This window comes from Gavia stellata, chromosome 16 (assembly GCF_030936135.1).
Source record: "Gavia stellata isolate bGavSte3 chromosome 16, bGavSte3.hap2, whole genome shotgun sequence".
Lineage (NCBI taxonomy): Eukaryota > Metazoa > Chordata > Aves > Gaviiformes > Gaviidae > Gavia > Gavia stellata.
Window position 1 is genome coordinate 11,132,955 of NC_082609.1, and position 19,587 is coordinate 11,152,541.

Below are 19,587 nucleotides of genomic sequence, written 5' to 3' on the forward strand. Positions count from 1 at the left end.
TATGAGGGATATTCTCTGAAAAAAAAAAAGGTCTTTACAAAGTCCAAGTTGGGTGGTGGAAAAAAGCTGGGATCCTGGAATGTATGAGTGATATCATGTACAATAAGGTCATTAAGACTGCTTGCAACCAGGTTCCCTCCTGACCTGCCATTTTCAGTGCAAAATTGCAGGCAGGCATTCACAGGCAGAAAAAAAGCCTACAAAAGGAACAGCTGTTCTGAAAACAACTTTCTGTATTTCTGTTCAGACCAGTGTACTCCTCAGCACATCTACCATCTTCCTTTGTAAGGTTTTTTTTTTCCCCTAAGTAGCCTGCTAACAGCTTATCTTCAACAGCCTTCTAAAAACAGACCAAAGGGGATGTCACAAACTTGAGGCAGCAGTCATCACTTCATCTTCAACTGCGTGTTCAACCTAGGCCGTCTCAAGGAAAATACTCATGGTGGCCAGAAGCTTGGGTGTGTTCTAGGAAGCGTATCAGGTGGCACAGGAAAATGAAAAGAGATTTTTGGAGAATAGGAAGGTGTCTGCAAAATGAGAAGTGATCCCTACTCAAAGGCTACACAGCTACTCCACAGCACCTACTTGGAGATGTGGGCAGCAGGTAAATGTCAAGCATCAATAGGCATGAGGTGATTTTTCTTTCCTTCCTAAATCTATATTGGAGAAGACTGCTAGGAAGGACTGACTATAATCAGGAAGAATATAATGGGGGTTGGTGAAAGCAGCATTCATTATGCCTGGCTTGGTCAGTGTGTCAAATCTGAACTGCAAAGTTATTTCACTCCTAAACTCCACAGACAGTTTTTTTCTGATGCACCTCAATCCTTCTGCATGACCCCTTTGAAGTTCCAGCCTGGTGCTCCTACACAGCTGTACCTGCCCAGGAGACTGCTCATCGACCCACCCTGTCCTGCTACCCATGGGAAGGCCAGGACTAGGGATCACAGCTTGTGTCAAAACGAGCAGAACCATTTGGATACTTTAAGAACAAACAAGGCTTAAAAAAAAGGGGAAAAAAAAAAAAATATTCCACTACATATGTGATGTAAGCTCAGACAGATCTGATCACAGTTTTCCAGCTCTTGGGATGTTTGTGGGTTCATAAAGCTCCAGCTCCTGGAGTCCTGTGATTATTTGAGAATTACAGCTAGCAGTAAAAAATAACAACAAAAAAATTTCAAAGGGATTTGAAGAAGAGCTGTAATGCCTGAATAATAAATGTTCAGAATTCAGACAGCAAACAAAAAGAATCCGTACTGAGAATTTTGGAACTCTTGGGATTTCTATTTTTGGGACTTGTGCCATTGTTTTTTGTCACTTGGGACTGGTGTCCCATGATGCTTTAGGTCATACTTGTATCACTCCTTTTCACTTACCTAAGTTTTCATGCAAAGCTATTATTCCTGACACAGAAAAGCTATACAATTGATTGAGATGTATGATTCCTAACTTGCTTCTAAAAAGGGGGTAAGGCATGATATTGTACCTTTTAGAAGTACAGCCTGCACTTATTTATAAATTAGAACTAATTACAGGTAACCTGTCTTTGGCATAAGTAAAAAGAAAAATCCAATTTTCAAATCTTGGCAGATGTTTCAGTGTCTTCCCATTATGATCTCAGTTGGCTTTATCAAGTGATACCACATTATAATTAGCTGAGGTATATACTACAATTCAAAGGAGGATGCCCAAGAGCAGAAGCTGAATCGGAGGAAGCCTCAAGCAAAGAAGCTAATAAATGAAACTATTTCAATTAGGCAATTACTTGTGAAAGAGCTGAGAGAGCTGTACTGAAGACAGCGTATCTTAATGGATTGTTCAACACTCAGGGCTCTTGAGCAAGATGTGTGGCATCCTAGGAAAAATGAAAGCATTTTGCTCTCCGGGAGAGAGAATTTTCACTGTATTTGAAACCTGTCTTAAGAGTCCCCCTTCTCATAAACAACACTAAGTGTATCTGGATCAGCCATGAGAAAAGCTTGCTTAATTTATTCCTAAATTCTTAGAAAAAAAGGGCTTTCTTAAACTTTGTTTTTTGGAGACAGACAAAGTCTACATAGAAGAACAAAGATCCATATTACATATTTTAATTGCTTCCTGGCTCAATAATAGTCAGTCTCCTTGAAGAAACAGAGACATTTCTGAGGGTACTATAAAATTCCAAAATACTAAATCTTTATGCATTCCAAAGTGTGCTTCTGGCCTCTATAGGAACAACTTCTAAGCTTCAGAATTTTGAATTTTTCACACAAGATTAATATTATCATAAAACAAAGCCAAACAGGCAAAACCTCTTGAACAACATTTAAGGGGCTAGAAAAAACTCGTTTCTCCCATGAAATACCTGTACAAGTCCCATGTCCACCTGAACAGTTTTTGGCACCTGAAACATGCAAACACTGTGGATGCAGGTGTATGCTGGGAAAGCATCAATACCAAGAGCAGCGCCCACTCCTTCCTTGCTTTTCACCACATCTTGACTGATGTCTTGCACTGATAATATAAGATATTGCTGAGCTGCCTCTGAAAAATCTCTGAAAAGATATTTGACTTTTCATGCAGACTTCATGCTGTCCTGCTGACACCCACAAAAAGGGATCTGAGTTCATGACTGTGGTTTCTCTGTACTATTGCTAGTGTCACCCTAATGGCTACGGTAATATTAATTATGATGGTTGTAGAAACAGCAATTAAAAGTAACAACATGTACAGGGTAAGGTCTTCACGGGAGAGAGGCTCTTAGTGGCTACAGTCTTTTAAAGGAAACCTTAATATTTGTTGTTTTTATATTGTTGTTCTCATTTAAAACAAAGTTATTTGTGCCAGATAATATGTTTGCTCCTTTTCATCCAAAGAAAAAACAAATGGGGACTACTGAGCATCCTCAGCAAGCTCAGTGGTGGCTATGTGCGACACGTGGCACAGTCATTGGGCGTTCTTGTGCCTGGTGAAAGATCTTTGAGAAAAACAGGAGGGCTGGTGAGTCTGGACAAAGCCTGTCCCATTTGTGCATTGTTTTTTTGCCCAAGGCATGCATTTGGCTGCAGGAGCGCTGCGCTACCCTGTGCCCAGAGCCCTCCAGCTCTGCTGCAGCCGGACACCCCCACCTGTACCACAGTCCTGCTGTGACTCCTGCACATGCATGCCATCTGAGTGTTATAAGTGCTGCGGGGATTTTACGATGGTCAATTAGCACCTTACACACAGCCCTGAACGCCTTAAAGAAAATACAGAGAAAGTGCAAAGCAATGGCTCTGCACGGCTCAACTTTGGGCTCTGCAAACTCTGTGGAAAGAGGCAGGGCACACAGGTATTGGTTCAGGGCCCATTTCAGGTACTCTGAACTGCCCTCTGGAAACCTCTTCTTCAGTCTCCCGACAATATAGGGAGCTGATCTCAGTTAAGTACCTAAAGATAGATGGCATAAATACTCCCCCTGCATCTCCACAGAGGGAGAGGGGGAGACTTTCAATGCCCCTAAGCCAAAACGTTCCCTGAGATTTAACCTAAACTGAAATAAAGTCTTTCTGTTTGATGCTATAAAACAAACATGGCAGCTCTTTGACAAGACTAGCAATAGGTCAGGCTTATTTGCAGAGAGGGAATGCTAACATTAGCTTGTCTCTGTAATACACTTCTTTATAAACAGCTACTTTTCCAAGCTGATTGCATTTGAAATGCTGCAAGTTCACTTGACCTCTGTTCTCTTTTGGGTTAAGTACATCCTTGGGCTAGAGTTTAACACATCACTTTGGGAATGTAAAGACTTAGGGTGCCTTTGGCCTTTCTACCAGCTCCATAATCTGCTTACAAGCTCGTCCTGAACTTTGACCCTTTGGAAAAACGTTTGCTCCACTTAAACAGGGACATTCTGGCTCTGTCCTGTGAGAGCCGGAGCAATGAGGAAACGTGCCAACTTTTAAAAGGTAAGGAGACAAAGAAGGGGGGCAAGATTTTGCCTGACTGCAGAAGCTCTGATTCCTTCAATTACATAGCGATTAATATACGTGACCGACAAAACCCGTGAATCATCAGAGTAGGTCAGTGGTTAGAGTCCAGCAGGGCACAGAGGGCCAAGCTCTGTTCCCTGCTCTGATGGGAACCAAAGGTTTATCTCTAGACGTTGTGCGCTCACAATGCAGATCAAGATAAGCCTGGATTTCCTAGCAGACATTACAGTACATATGCCTCACCCCTTGCCTTTCATACTGGCATTTATCTTGTTACTCTACCTGCCTTTCTCTGGTATTGCACAGGAAACATATCCCAGGTTTCCTAGAACTGCAGAGAGGCATTTGTGTGGGAAATGGAAAACTTATCTTTCTTTGTATCTGACCACAGAAGTGGTGTTGGTCATCTATCCTCTCTCACATCTACCCATCTGGCCCAATAGCTTATGTCATGGGCTGGGATGTGAGCAGCTCCATTTTGCAGAGAAATGGCTTGCACTGCTGGGCTGGTGCTGGAAGGTCCTTCTAGATGCTCTCTTAGGACTTGGAGAATGATAAAGAAGCAGTCCTGAGAGATCGGAGTCATCATTTATTTTCCATATGCTTTTTGTTGCTAGGGTTTCACATCACATTTTCTCAAACAACTTATACAACTGTATTTCAACTTGTTACTAGTAATAGACATTCTGAAACTCTGAGGTTGCCCAGACTGTATTTCTAATTCACGCACACTTTTGTATCTAAATACCACCAGAGTGACAAAACCCAGAGAACATTCCTGAGACAGATTTCATACTATGACTATAGGCTGTGCTCAAGAACATGTAATCTGCTTACCTATTTGTGCAGTGGGAAAGCTGAGCATGCTGCCTGCTGCATCACCAATCTGAATTGCCTCCTGTGTAGAATGTGTCATCTTTGCCCCTAGTGATGCGATAGAAGACAGAAAAGCATACAATGATTTTACAGTCACTATTATTTATTTTTATTCCTGTGTGGCCTGGAAGCACCTTTCATGGACACATATTCCACAGACATGTCCAGGTAGAGAGCAGAAGGCCTTTGCCCAGAAGACTTTACAAACTGAGTTGTCCCATTCCATTACAAAAATCCCTTTTGACCTCTGGGCTGAAGAATTTGATACAGATTCTTTTGGGAGATTAAAATTTGGAAACCCACAACCCTGTTGTTACAGCTGGAGCTAGCTACAGCTATACTTCAGACCACTTTTGTTTTCCATAGCATTTGATTTCTTTCCCCTCCTTTCTTTATATTATAGCCAGGGCAGAGCTCAAAGAGGGTAAACACTGACCATATGGAGCATACTGGGTAAAGCAATGAACAAAATACCCAGAGGACCTCCTTACAGAAAGTCCATAGCAATATATTAATCAGTAATAAGTGCAGTTATTATTGCAGTTTTTCTCACTTATTCCTAAATTAACAAAGATGAGTTTTTACACATCCTTTAGGAAAGCTCCAGATTATAACTCCCTCCCATGCTGCATGGTCTCTTGTGTATAGAAGCATATATGTGATGGCAGTCCTGGAAAATCCACAGCCTGAGCACTGTGACCTCTGAGAACAGCCCTGTGGCCTACAGTTCTCCGTCACAACAGTCCTGACAGGTGAATCCTTGGCACAGACACTGATATGAAAGCTGAAAATATGGAGATGGTCTACATCAAAATCCAAACCTTCCACCTACGCTCCTCTAAGTCTGTGGACACTCTTCTTGGATACTATGACCAGGGGCAATAATCATGGCAGCTTCTAGACAGTCCAAAGGGCCCCACTGACACCTCAGAACCAGTTGTCATCATCTTCCAGGGTTATAAGGAGGTCTGAATTCTGCATTCTATGGTTTGAGTATAAATTTGTCCAGAAGACACAAAATTACTATTTCAAACCAAGACAAAATAACTTCCAGATGGTCAAAAATCAGTATCCCACCTATAAATTAGTTGCCAGTTCCATCAGATGTTTTGCATCCATCTCTGCTAAGTGTATCTAACAATACAATATATAAAATAAAATTCATGTATTCCATAAGCTGCCTGTACCTCCCTCTTTTACAGAAGATGATAGCCTCCAGGAGTTTGGGTGGGTCCAGGAAAAAAAGAGAAAAATAATTTATTGCTCTGTACCAAAAGGGGGTAGGACAACCTTTTTTTCCCAGGATGGCAAGCATTTATATAATGTATAATAATTACTGTTTATTCTTCTAATATGGCAGAACAATGCTATCTCACTGATATCACAAGAGACAGCAGTAGTTACATTGCAAGCCTCAGCTTCTCATTTATCTTATTTGGTGGCTGGTGAAGACAATTTCTAGGCAAAGACATGGAGGCTCTGGCCAAACTCAGCAGAGGCAACTTTCCACCAAGACCCAAAGGCTAAGTATTTCCACTGATTTCCACAAGAAACAGTTCTTTCTGAGGCCCAGACCATTGGCTTTGCAAAAGCAATGGTGGAAACATTTTTAGTTGCTAAGAATCTTTGCCAGAAGCCTGTGATGGACAGGTCCCAATAGTGTCTATGGTTTGACTTGGCTTCATTTGGCTAACACCACTCCATTTTCATTTGTCTTCATTTGGTTTTGGCTAGAGTGCAAAATTCTAGATTTTTTCCAAAGCTCTTGCGTCTTACAAAATGCCCAGACATTTTCCTCAAATAGACTCTTGTACAAGTAGAAATGTCAGTATGATTTTAGAAAGTACCCATTAATGTCTTTTCAAGTAAAATCCTCACATTCTTTTCAATTACACTTGAGAGCCATCTTATTTGTTTCTTGCAAACATTTCTATGAGCTGCTGTTGAGTGAAAAATATCTGGGAAACATCAAACATACCCTGAGAATCTTCTTACAGCTACTTGAGTAGTGCTTTTGCCCACCCGAATTTTAATTCTGAGATTTTTTTTTACAGTTTCTGTTTACCAATGTTTGATCAGAAATAACTTTGTTTGACCATGAACAACCAAGTATCAGATAGTTTCAAAGCCTACTAGAAACAAACCAATGGAGAACTATCCCTGTCTACAAGATTTAAGCAATTCTGGGAACTGAACACTTTTGTAAAAAATCAAGATCTATAAAAAGTTAGTTCATGATCACTGTGAAAGACAGGACTAGCAAAGAAATGGTGTGATATGAACTCTTAAGTGAGGAATAGTTGCCATGCTTTCCTGGTTCTCTAAAACCAGAGAAGACGACTTACACCAAAGCTATAGAAATCTCCGTTCCTAGTTCTGAGTGACTATTTTGTATTTTAAAGAATGGGAAAATAATTTTGTCCGATCAGGTCTACTGTTAATGCTACCATAAGTACTTTGCAGTACATTAGTTAGGTTTTTCCTTTAGTTTCTAGCCGTTATGATGAAACATGAGCAACCATTAGCATAATATTTTCTTGCCAAAACCTAGATCACCGCACAGGGACCACACCACATCTAGCTGAAACATATAAGAACAAACATCGGATTCCCAAAGCTGACTAAGGGGCCATGATGTCTACTTCATGTTAAGTATCTAAATTACTTAAACGGCTTGTAAGATCTCAAATGTATGTGCTCAATTAATCTTCTCAGATTGTCAAACTGCCCCATGGCATAGCATGTTTGGCACCAAATTTGTTGAAGCGACAGGGTCCTCGATATGGGCTTTGTTTCCAAGAGTCAGGAAGCAGAATATGTTAGCAACAACAAAAGGTGAAATATCAAAGGTACTTTAGAGTTAGCAGCTTTAAAGTTTTCTCATAAAGCCGTCCTGTGACCCTCCAGACAAAATGGTGATGTTTCAATCATGTCATTACCTGAGGCAGATTACATTTTTTTTTAATTATTCTTCCCCTCTGCTTTCAAAAGGCTTGTTTTTAAGTGGGAGGAGAGGAGGCTGAATAGTGGAAAGGGCGTGTGCAGCTGTACCATGAAAAGTACATTTCAATACACATAAATACACCCAAAAGCTTTAAATATGTTGCAACATCCCAGACACTGGTGCTCCTGAGGAGACCATAAAAGAAGAGCAACCCTAAATCAGATAAATACCACAGTAAATCAGGTTCAGAAAAGAGAAGAGAGGCACATAGACTCTGGTTCAGTCAAATGCTGGGAGTCAAAAACCAGTGAGCGGGGTGGGAACTTGTTTTCCCATTCTGTGCTGGCGTGAAGCTACATAAGTCCTGCTCCCTTGAGGGGCCTGGTGCCCAGTGGCATTCACTTTGAGTGGGAAGGATAGACAAATTCAAATCCTTCTGTCTGAGTCTCAATTTCTCCCACTTGCGGTAAAGCTTCTTCTTAACAGGAAGAATTATTCCCAGTTAGACAGACTGTCCCCTTCCATAGAAATTTTGCTTTCAAGAAACTGGCATTTTCTTATGAAAAGCACCCCCTAAAATTCCGAAGTCAATACACCTCCAGCATCAGTAAGAAAACATGTCTTCTTCTTGTATCTTTAGCACTGTAATCTCCAGCAAGTTAATTTAATTGTCCTTGGGTTTTCCCAGCAATAAAAAACAAGTAATAACAACAATAACATTCACTTATTTCTTTGAGGTCCTGAAAAAAATTTACTCTGCAAACTAACATAATTTTCCTGACATTTCATGCTATTAAGGCTCATTTGTCCTTAGAGAAAGGTTAACTGGGGCTGAAAGCATAAGCTCTGACTCAAAATTTTGCCCCAAACTCAGCAGAACATTGTCCAGCCTGCATCATTATTTACTGCTTCATGAAACCTCGCACACATCCTAGTGCACCACTGGTGTCTGACAGGTGTCCAGCACAAAGCTGCCTGCAGAGCAATGAGCACATGGTTCTCTTCAGAGTTTCTTTCTGTTCTTACTGTTTCCAAAATGATGTGTTTATAATGCCTTTCAGTGGGAGGACACTGGAGGCTTTGTTATTTTAGGTACTTAGTTTTTAAAAAAGCAGGGTGCCCTTTTTGTTAACATGGTAACACTGTATTTAAATTATCATCAACATGAATGATGCTGCTGTTATGCATCACTCCACAGCCAAAAATGCCATCTGTGGCTGGGCTATGCTCACTACAATGACAGGAGGAGGTATTATCTACCTAGAGTACACAGCTACAAGCTTTAATAGCTCGCAGCTGTTCTTTAAGGTGCAGAAATTACTTTATTCCCAGTTTATTGAAATATAACAGAGGCCTAAATCCTCAAAGGTATTAGCAGTTAAATCACGTTGAACTCAGCTAGAGTCATGCACTTACATACTGGGTGAGCCAAACATCACACAAGCAGTCAGAGGAGGAGCAGAAAACCAACTTTTGGCTAGTACTTCAAAAACTACTGCACTGTGTTTGCCTCTCTTGAGCATGTCTTCTTTTTTGCTAGTACTTGGCCATGGACTTAGGGCTAGCTAACTCCTGAGCCAGCATTCAAGAAGAAAATGCATTTATATTTCTGCATAGAATGTAGAGGAGCTATAAGGAAATTTCCCGTTTCAACAGACATTTTGACTTACTTCTTGAAACTGCCCTTGGTTTGGGTTTTCACAGCACTGGGGAGCTGTAGAAGAGCTGTAAGAAGAACAGCAAGAAAAAAAAAACATGGCAAAGAGCTGAAGGGGCTGATTCATGAGCAATGTGAGCAGTAAGTTTAGTTCAGGAGAGCAAAGAGTGAAGGTAAAGGTTAGTTGAAGCAGACAAGGTGGTGCAATCCTGTGGCCATGGCCGTGTCCTGTGCCCAGAGATGGACCTGCATCAGACTGATGATCAGAGCAGGGACAAGAATGGCCTTGTTTGCCCATCCTCTCCCAAGTATCAGCAGCAGATTAATGGAAAGAAAGGAAACTATCTGGGGAAATACGAAGAAATCTGTGTTTGGCTGTTGTCCCATTAAACCACTGTATGATCCCCCAGAGGAGCACTGCGTGTTTGCAACTCTGAAAATGCCCTTAGCATTCAGAGGACCTTACAGGCTGGATGGGAGAAACTAGTTTGATGTAAAGTGTCTCGTCCATCTTTATCTCCTGACAGTCTGCGTTGTGCCTTTCTCAGTCCAGAAAGGAGAGGAGGAGACAGGATCACAGGAAACGTCTTCTCAGGATAGTTATGTTTGAAGTTCAATGGGATTTTTTTTCTTTTTTTTTTTTTTTCTTTTCTTTTTTCTTTTCCCTCTTGGCGTGTGACTTTTTCATGTTGAACTAAGGGGGTCTAATGAATGGAAAACTCAAATTGGAGGATTTTCATTCTTTAAGGAAATTAACCTCATTTAAAGGAAATGAGTGTTCAGAGGCAGAAAGGAAAGTCATAATTTAAATGATATCAGAAGCTGGTTTTCCTTATGTAACATATTATTAAACAGTGGGTAAAAGCTTTCACTAGGCAGCCTCAGGGAGCACTCAGCAACTATAAAGAGGGTTCACATGCATGGCTCTAATGTGTTAATAAATTATGCTAATTACAAGCAAGGGATTAGAGAAGGGGAAATCAAATAATGGTGCAGTAACTGGGCCTCTTTCAACTTAATTTGCAACATTGCCTATCTAGGCTCCTTGTTGAGTTACCAAGTTTGTTTTCTTCTTTCAAAGACCCTGAACTTTTCTTTTGTCCGTGGGAAGACAGTTGGTGTCACCATCAAGAGATAGTGGATGAAAAAAATGAAGTGCGAGAGGAGCAAAAGCGAGAACGAATCCTCTCCCTGATGAGTTTCCGATGACTGAAGGCTCAGAAGAGACAGCAGAATTCCTGCTGCTTTTGCACTATGCCAGCCTGGAAACCTGGTTGAAAAATGTTGTCAAATAGTATGTAATGGATCATGTTCCATTTCTTTTCCTTTCAGAGCCCCTGTAAGGCAGGAACTTCGCAGAGTTGCTGGAGGAGAGAGCGTGTGCCCTCAGCTGCTAGCTCTCACTGTCCTGATAACCTTTTATCCCTTTGGTTCATAGAAAGCGATTCCCACATTTCAGTTATTTTCACCTGAATGGTGCTTTTCCCCAAGATGCAGCATCTCTTTTCTTATTTGGAAATGGAGCCATTTCTTGCCCGGAGGCTCCTTCATCTCATTGGGAGAAAAATTTTGATTGACTTCTCAGTGGCTTTTGGATCATTGATCTCAATTTGTTTGATAGATGTCTTCCCCTGCTGTTGGAGTTTTTCCCTTCTTTTATCCTTCATAGGAACATCTCAAGTGGTTTGTCAACTCTGCTTACCTTTTCCTTTGTGATTTGCTGGAATTTACAGCAGGAAGAATTGGAGTGAACTAGAACAAATGAAAGTAAAGCAAAAATGTGTTTCATTTGTACTTTTGCATTTAATTCAGGGTACAGAATCCCGTTGTCCATCGCATTCTGGCTATAGCCATATGTCCTTCAGGGAAGGGTAGAGGTCAGAAGGACAAAAAGCTGAGTCTGATAAGGAAGGGTGACATTGATACAGAGATGGGGAAAGTTCGCTCTCTGCAGTGTGAAAAGCGCTACCCAACAGTTTAGCTATCTTACTGGAAATAGCTAATGGAAATAGACACAAATGAACATTCACAAGCCCACATTTTCTCATTAAAAAATACAGAGTTAAAAAAAAAAGACCTAACCCAACTGTGTTTAGTGTCTTTAATAAGACACTGCCTTTTACCCTTAGGAAAGGGACAAGTATTCATTTTCATAAATTCCTTTTTAATAGTTTTTTCCTTCTTTTTTTCCTCTTTTTTTTCATTTGCTTTTTCTCTCCTTCCCTCTTTTTTTCCCCTCCATCAGCAAGGGGGGTGGTGAAAGAAAACAGAGACAAGCCAGATGCCTTTCAGTGCTTTGATCAGTTCCTCTGCAGACAGCCAGGCTGCCTCCTAGCACCTCTTTAACTACAGCTTGCCAGTAAGAAAATGAGCTGTTTTAACTCTGCAATTACAGTGCCTGCTGAATGCCTGTCATCACAGCAATAGGAACCTGATCTGAACTGTATATCCACTGGAGAGAGAATTACAGCAACCAGGGCAGAAAGTTAAATACCCCCTGTGGCGGTGAGACTCATATAAACGAAAAAGCCCACATCCCAGGCCTCCTCTGTTGGTGTAAATATATAAAACACTGACAATACAACACAGAGCTTCTCAAGAGAGTCAGAGAAGGGGGAGCTGTAGGGTGATGCCATCCTGTTGTTTTCAGATGTTCTTGGGAATGATAACTATGAATGCCTAAGAAAACAGAGAGTGGTGGGGGAAGGGAAGGCAAGGCATGGATGGGGTAAAAAATATATATTATAAGCAAAGACATATGTGCCCTGGGTACTGCTCTATTCATGGCACAAATATAAATGCATATATGGAACAAAGTCAGAAGGTAATTTGCCTTTCAACACCATCTCTCTCTCGTTGCTCTGCTATCAACATACAAATGTGGATGGCCTGGTGAAGCTCTGTAAATAGGCTCTGTCCCTGTTTGGAGGGCAGAGGCGTGAAAAGTTTGGTGACTTCACAAATATGCAACCATTCGGGGAATACAACTGTGATTTCCTCCTCCCTGGAGGTTAAGCTTTAATCACTAGATCGGCCTTCCCTTAGGCAGACAGCAACTTGTTTGAACCCCTGAGAATATTGTATAATCCTATTGTGTGCATTCATTTTTAAGCCACCCTCTGCTAAATTATACAAATAAAAAAACACAACCTATTTGCATTCATGGGCATTTTACGTACTGGGATTTCTTTGGGAAATATGCAAACCAATTGCAATTTGGGCCTGATCCAACGCATACTCAATCAGCCCTGAACCAGACCCTTACTTTATATGGGCAAGCTTTAATGGTGTCCTTGATTTGCAGTTTGTTTCATTTACCTTGAAAATAAGTGGGTAGCAGGCACTTCTTCAAGGCCTCTTCCATCACAACAAATGAGCTGCCCATTAAGTGGATATGAGGTTAGAATTATACAGCTTTAATTTACTAGAATATGTGGGAAAAGATGGATTATAAGTAAGCAACTCAAGCCAGAAAGTTATTAATTAGTTAATGGTTGTTTTATAGAAGTATTTTCCCATGGATCATGGCCTGTTAGAAGAATAAAATCAGATAACTACTTCTCCAGTGCATAGGATAAAGGTCTAAGAATCCAAACTTACGGGGTTTGTTTCTAATTCTTTCAACATATATTTTTATTGGAGTCATTTTAATACCTGCATGCTTAACTTTCTGTTCTGAAATGTGTGTTCCCATGCTTGGTTATCTCAGGGGTGAGTTACAAGTACTAATTGCATCCTGTTACGTTTACAAACATTAAAATGTTCAGGCCAATGTTTTCACACTGAAATGGCAACACACAAGTACCTTACTCAGCTACTGACCACTGCAAGGGATGACTTTGAACCACCCTCCAAGGGGCCCTGAGATCCAATGAACAACATGACTGATGAGAGCTGCTTGGGGAACTTGGTGTTTTATTTGCTGTGGTTGAAACAGAAATCCCTTTGCTAAACACTGTATAAACCAAGACAGCTGGAGGGGTGATCAGTGCCAGCCAGTGGGCTCATAGCAGGCTGAACATCTCCATAGCACTTGCTGGGGCAGTGCCTCTGGCACACACTTCCCCAGGACAATGCAAACTGTTTGCAAGTGCTTTGTAGGACAACCCTCAGGCACTGCTGTGCCAACATGTAGCAGAAAAGCTTCCTAAGAAACCTGCTTTTTAGATTGATTCCCTATGCCACCTTCCACAGCATGGCTGGTGACCTTCCTCCTGCTCCATGCAAGACCTTCATCCTCGACCCCAGTCATGCCCAAGGGTGGCACTGAGCGGCACAAGAGTACTTAATCCCATCCCTGGTACGCTTCGGACTAGTCATTTCGCTAATTAAATTTACTCTGGTTTTACCCTGCGCTGGCTTGACCAAGCCTAGGATCAGTGCAAAGCCGGTTTTCACATGGTTTCACCCCCATCTCAGACTGCTCTTTGACTTGAACCCAGCAAGGAGTCCCTCTGGAAAAGGGCTGTGAGTTGGATGGATCCAGCACATATTGGATCACCTGATCCTTCTCTGATCCAGAGGGCAGGGCAGCTTTTCAGAGCTGTTCCCAAGTGCCACGATTTCTCTTCTAATTTACCCTCGAATATCCGTAGCATTGAGGTGAGCTAACGATGACAGTCTGGGGAGAACATGTCAAAGTGAAGGCAGCGGCTCTTTGCTGTAGACTCAAGCTCCCTCTGCTGAAGAAAATGAGTAAAACAGAAGTTAATCATCATCGCAGTTGAGTTGTTGGACTTGACTTGCTTCGGTGATAGATTAAGTGACAATATAAAGCCCTTAATGATTTGCATGGCACAGGAGGAAGAGAGATGTCCCCTTGTAAAAATATAGTTCAATTAAATATATCCACACCCTTGCAATCTGGCTCCTGTGGCATATGGGGTTTGGGGCTATTAGTGTAGAATACCACAAGTCCTTTTCTTCATAACTCTAATGACAAGGGACTGCTCTCATCATCTGCAAAATCACCTATTCAAAAGGACAAGTGGCAAGTCACACATGAATTGCTATCATATGGCATAATGTATACTCCAAATATTTACGAGACAAGGCTGCGCTCTGCTCTCTCTCAAGAAACCACATGTATTTACAGATGTAAGTGATGGCAAAATTTAGCCAATAACATCTCGTCCTTACATTAGACCATTAAAATACTGTGGCTGAAGCTATTTCCTTGCTGACTTAATGTGTTCTGATGCGCTTATCCTCCATGTTTCAGCTGCTGAGAGGTGTAGAAATATGATGCAGATCACAGAGATTACTACTCTTTTGATAGCTGCGGGTTACTGTGGACATCTCAGGCAGAATTAATTTGTTCTAGGATAAATGTCTGAGACACTAAAAGCTGAGCTAGTTGCCCTGTTCTCCCTTTGTAGAGGGATACCTCCACATGAGAAACTGTATTTAATATCACAGCCCTCTTCCTCTTTGCAACTGCCTTTTATTTGTCATTAGAAGAGGGTATAGGAGCAGACACAATCGACTGGGCAGTTTAAATCTTAGCCTGCTTGGGAATTATAAATGGGTCAGAGCAGCTGCTTATGTTATGTGATGTTCTCACCTGAAAGCCAGTGATTTCCCATGAAAGGAAAATCAAAGATGCATATAAAGGCACTGGAGATATTCCTGACTCTGCTGTAATTTTCAGCACCCTTTGTCTAATTATTTCTGATGTTTGACTTCCAGGTTTAAGTTCTTCAGAGGAATTAGATCTCCAAAAAGATCTAACCTGAAAACAGATGTTTGTACTTCTGTTTTCATTACATGCTGGTCTTTGATGAATAATGGATTATAGAATAGGAAATGTCATTTCTTTTATCATACTTCAAGCATAGCCAGGATGGTTTGGATGGTGGAAGCAAGTCTTTAAAAATCTGACAGTGCTTTCCATGATTGTAACCAAGCTACAGTAATTTGATTTTTTTTGATTGTTGGTTGGTTTTGCTATATAATTTGCACTTTATTCTTAAAAGTGTTTAAGGCAGTCATGTGCAGGATCAAGACGTGATTTCCCTCACCTGCATGCTATATGAAAATAAACGAGTGTATACACTGCCAGGGGAACGCAGCTGCACTGCGTTGTGAATGTGAATGGGGAGAGAAATACCTCTTAGAAATAACTCAGCAGAGGAGAAAGTACTCCATGCACTGACTTCGAATCCACCATGTTTGTACCCCTCTTACTTTCAGTGTCAGGATATTTTTTGCACTACAGATTTGGTTCTGGAAAACAAATAAATATTCCAAATTAATTTTGGGTGTAAGATGCAATAAGATATTTCCATTGATTTGGAAAGGGCTGGCATTTTGTCTCAATTAATTTGCCCCAAACTCAATCGCTGCTGTTTCATAGCAGATAACTTGCTCTGAATCTAGCCTTTCTGTACGACAGACTAATATTTCTCTGGCAGGGGTGCCTGCGGGGAAACCTAATTCATATGCTCAAGAAAGAGAAGCCTTAAAAGCACCTCCCTTTTCTCCACGTTGTTGGCCTAGTTCTTAACTTCACAAGTCTTTCTCACTCCTTTCTTAAGAGCATCAAAAGCCTGTGGATGTAATCAAACACTGTGTTTCAGTTATGTTCATTCAGCACCAGATCACAAACAATACGAAGGGATTAAGCAATCATATAGCAACAATAAATACACCCTTATTCAGCAAGGAGTTTACCAGATGGGGTAACTGCTTGCAATGTTGTACAAATTATTCTGATTGCCTAGAAAAAACACAGGTGTCTTTGCACAAGGGCCACAGAAAAGTGAATTACATTAAATGGATTAGATGGACATTTTTTCACCCTTGGATCTAACAGGTCCATGCCATTTTTATATGGCATAATCATAGATAGTTCAGTGGAAAGAATAACCAGGAATTGTGACTGTAACATAGGCATTTCTTTTGGATCTAGGGTAACTTAACTGTATTCAAGACCATCAAAATTGTGAGCATCTAAATGAACAAAGGTTATTTACCTGAACAGAGATAAGGTTAAAGAGTAATTTGATAATAAGAATCTTCACAGAAAGCAGAGATATGAGGGAAACATCTATTGGTCTGCCTGACCAAACCCTTACATAGTTGCTCAGAGCTGAAGCCCAACAAATTCAGCTGAGATGCACAGTAGAAAATCTTCAGTGATATCTTTATCTAGAGATATGAAGGCCTAAATCCAGGAAAGGGTGTATTTCGGAATGGCAAGTGCTTTCTAGTCCAAGTAGATAGTCTGGGCCAGACAGAGGTTCCTCAGGGTGCAATTCGCCAGCTTATATTATGCCAGACCAAGAAATCGGACAAGATAATCAAGAAGGTCCGTTCTGGCCTTAAAATCTATGAATTTATGATTCATTTCGTTTAACTGCTTTAATTGCGGGTGCAAGGTTGTACAAATATCTCATAAAGTCAGTGATACCTTTGTTTCAATGCAGCACTGTGTTTGGGAGTCTCCCATGCTGGGCTGCACCACCGAAACAGATGACATGCAGCGCTCACTTCAGCTGGAAAGCCAAACATGCTCAGAAATGTGTTTTAGATTTCTGGTTTCTAACTGGAAAAATGAAGACAACCTGAGGCTGGTATGCATGGATGGGCCTGTCAATACTGAATTCTTTTTGCACACATGAGAGTTGGATGTGAAAGTCCAGTCCAGTGTGTGTATCATGTCAGGTACCTATTCTCTGCTCACATAATTTCTCAGCCAGCAGTGAGCTTCCAGGGAGGGGGTCCAATGTCCTGTGTGGTACAACTCATTAGAGGCTTTGACACAAACCTGATGAGATAGCAATCATGGGCTGTGATTGACACTTGCAAAGTGAGCTTTAAAAAATAAAAAAGAAGCAAGCAAACCCTGGCCTCCATGAGCAGCGTGATTTGAAATCAAATACCTTTTTGGACACCACAGTCTTGTGGCATTTAGTATAATAATATTGCATTTTGTTCAATGACTAGCTTTAATCTTAAACAACCCTCTCCACCCCCCCCCCCCCATGCCCCCCACCCCCCCCTCCCCCAACCAGAGCTCATATACAATAAACTAAAGATGGTGTTTGGTGTGAGAATACTTGCTCTGGAACGTACCACCTACAGTTCTTTAAAAGGATCTCAAATCTTGCATGCTGTTACTCCCCTGATGTGCCCCGATGGTCCTCTCCTCCTGCTTCACTTCAGTCCCACCACCTCCTACATCTGCTTCTGCATGCAGTTTCCCTTTTCTGTGGCCTTCTGAGCCACTCATTTTGTACCACAGCTCGCTCTGCCAAAACATCTTGCTGCTCTCTTGTGAACCACGCTGCTCTTTTGGCTGTCAGCACGCTGAATTCATCAGCTGGCAGAACACAAGGACCCTGCAAACCTGTGTGATCTCCTCATCAAACTGCTGCCGCCGAACATTTGTCAAAGGACTTAGTCAGAGTTGGGGACATCACTCTTGGCTGAACCAGAGCATCTCTCCAGACTCAGAAACAGATTCTTATAGACCTTGGTCAAGCTGCCTCCTAACGTTTACTTGGATAAATGAAGTAATTTCCTTTAATCACATACTCTGAAGTGCTTTCATTTTTATAGATCATTTACTTCCCAGCAACTTTGCAATGGGTCAGTCTTCTTTTAGAAATAGGGCTTTTTTGGTCTATAGTCCTTGTGTAGGTTTCCTCTACATGAACCCACTTCACACGGTGGTCAGAAGCCTCCAATGGACAGGAAATTCCCTTGAGTTTTCCCGCACTGCAAGGGAGGTGCAAAGATTAGGAAAGAGCTTTCAGATCCTGGAGACTGGGGAAACTGAATGGATGTTAGAAAAGGCCTGACACATACGTGCTGCTTATTTTCTGCATGGTCTGGGTGCATGCAGAAATAGCCAAGGGAGAGGACAAGGATCATTGTGGAGAAGCTGTAAGTGGTGTGTGCACTTCAGCTGTTACGGGGGTTTCATATGTATCTTGCTTTTATCACTAGACTGGGTCATCACAATATGCTTTCCTTTGCTTGGCTCAGAAAACTGTTGCCCAATGTTCTAGCCAAAGGGATAATATTAAAAAAGCACTGGTTAATGCCAGGTTTTATTTTTCATGGCACTGGGCCTATGCCTGAAGTTTGTATCTGGATCAGCAGGTGGTTACCTGACCAACTCCAGCCTCTGCATGAGCTGTCAGTCCTGCAGGCCCCCTTGGAGCTATGGGCTTGATCAACCTGTCCAGAGAGGCTCTGGTCTCTGAGCTGGGTTAATGCCTGATGTGTAGGGACTCCCAATGATTGCTCCTGTGGCTCAGTGTCACCCTTGGCTGGAGCTCTGCTGACTCCTGAGTCCAAGGGCCATGCCTTGGTCTTGCTGGAGCCTTGCCTGCTCCTTGCTTGGCACCCAGCATTTGTAGGATTCCTGAGCATCAGTCTGGCTTCTGACCTCCTTGTTCCCCTCCCTTTTTGACTGGCAAAGTCTTTGGTTCCCGTTCTTGATCTTTGTTTGCCCCCATCAGTCTGTCTGGCTCCCTCCTCCATGCTGACTCCAGGCTTAGCTCTAACCACTGGTCACGACTCCCCACCGTCTGTGAAGGTCCCATAATGAGAAAGGATAAGGAACTGCAGTAAGCTGTCTCCTCCGATGAGTAAAGAAGTATTCTGACAATAGTCCTCTCAAAGGATATGTGAACATGACTTTTACTGCAGATGGTACTTGCCACAGGATTTGATACTAAATCCTAGCTCATTCCACAGCTTCAAGGTCCCTGGGAGTGTTCTTTCAGGCCATTCTAAAAGTAAAGGGAAAGCACAAATGTGTGCCTGGATATGGAAAAATATCTCTATAGACAAGGATAGGTGTGCATTTATAGGAAAGGGGGTCTAAGAGGTGGTGCCTTCCATGAGCCCCACCATTCCTACTGCAGCTACACTCAGGCCTGGATATGAACACAGTCTTCCCCCAAATGGCTGCCATTTCATTGATATTTCATTACAGTATTTAATTTGGCCCGTTTCTCTTTTTCCTGCTGAGCAGAGACTTCTCTACTAGCCCCACGCCATTTCCTCATGACCCAATAAAAGCCGCGTGCTCAGAACTAGCGTTACCACTGACGGCTTGTTACAGTCACTGGGGCACTAATTACCCCCTCCCCTCCCAGTGTTTGATGTCATGAAACTCACAGGATGCATTATTATGTTGGGGA